At 42.5% G+C, this 1,345-nt stretch overlaps 1 long non-coding RNA gene across 1 annotated transcript; it reads left to right on the top strand.

The window, feature by feature from the left end:
- Window positions 1-417: 417 nt before the first annotated feature.
- Window positions 418-1,098, top strand: LOC116548531. Its single transcript, XR_004267457.1, has 2 exons — window positions 418-940; window positions 986-1,098. It is a non-coding gene; the product is annotated as an uncharacterized LOC116548531 (long non-coding RNA).
- The last annotated feature ends 247 nt before the right edge of the window (window positions 1,099-1,345 follow it).

Below are 1,345 nucleotides of genomic sequence, written 5' to 3'. Positions count from 1 at the left end.
AATCCCAGCTACTCAGGAGGCTGAGTAGCTGGGATTACAGGTGTGCGCCACCATGCCCAGCTAATTTTTTCTATTTTTAGTAGAGACGGGGTTTCACCGTGTTGACCAGGATGGTCTCTATCTCTTCACCTTGTGATCCACCCGCCTCGGCCTCCCAAAGTGCTGGGATTACAGGCTTGAGCCACCACGCCCGGCCATGTGTACTTTTTAACCAGTAGTATCAGGCATCCAGAAATGAATGCTTTCAAGTGAAATAAGAAAAGATCACAGTTCTTATTTGGGCTAATGCTTCTGATAGGCATAGCAGGAATGAATGAATGAATAAATGAATGAATGAATTTTATTAGCATATATAATAAATAAGTAAAGAACTTTACAAGATAATTTTAGATAGTGATGAGTACCTTAACCAGTAAAATGGGGTCTATGATAAATGAATTAAATATTCACTTGAATACCTAATATATTTCTAAACTTATTGTGGCCAAAGGGCTCCTGATTCCCCTCACCACCAGCTTCTCACCAGGGGATGCTTCTGTAGATTGTGAGATCTGAGAAGCTTTTGAAGATGTTATTTGAGTTGAGATATGAATGGTGAAGTATCTCTGTTCATTCCAGGTATGAAGGTGGGAAAGCGTTGGCTTTGGGGTGGAAATGAGTTTAGTGTGTTGGAGACAGTCAGTATGAAATGTTGGAATGTATCCAGAGAAGAAATAGTGGTAGATGAGGCTAGAGAGGTGGAACGGGCCTTGATCTTTCAGGGCAGAATAAGGAGTTATGATGTCACTTTAATGATGGCAGCAAGTCTGTAGAGTGTTCTAGGTCTGGGGATTGATGGCCTCATGACCATGGCTACTGTGTAGTGACTGATTGGTGGAGGCAGAAGAGGAAATGGGGACCTTTCAGAGCTGTTGTCTGGGTAAGAAGCCATAGTAGCTATGTAGATGGAGCCTGGGCCAGCTTTGGCAATATACTTTGCAGACAGAGCTAAGAACTTAAGTGTGGATTCTATGTGGAAGGCAGGAGGTGAGTAGTCAAGAGTTGATTTCTAGGTTTTAGTTGAGCAACTGAATGTGTGAGGGTTCAATTACTAAGATGGGGAAAATTGGAGGAGAAGTTGGTGGTGAGGGGAATCAGAAGATACCTTTTGGCCGCAATTGGTTTTACATACTTATTAGATAGTCAAGTGAGGTGGTTTAGTGGGCAGTGGAATAAATGTCTGTAGTTCAGTGGGGAGGTCAAGATTAAAATGACAAAGGTAGGTGTCAGCAACATAGAGCTGACTTCAAAGCCATGAGACTGGATGAACTCCCTATAAGGGGAGGGGCTAAGTTTACTTCCTTAA

This window comes from Sapajus apella, unplaced genomic scaffold, assembly GCF_009761245.1.
Source record: "Sapajus apella isolate SASKATOON/1434 unplaced genomic scaffold, GSC_monkey_1.0 scaffold14354, whole genome shotgun sequence".
Taxonomy (NCBI): domain Eukaryota; kingdom Metazoa; phylum Chordata; class Mammalia; order Primates; family Cebidae; genus Sapajus; species Sapajus apella.
This window is presented reverse-complemented; position numbering and strand designations above follow the sequence as displayed.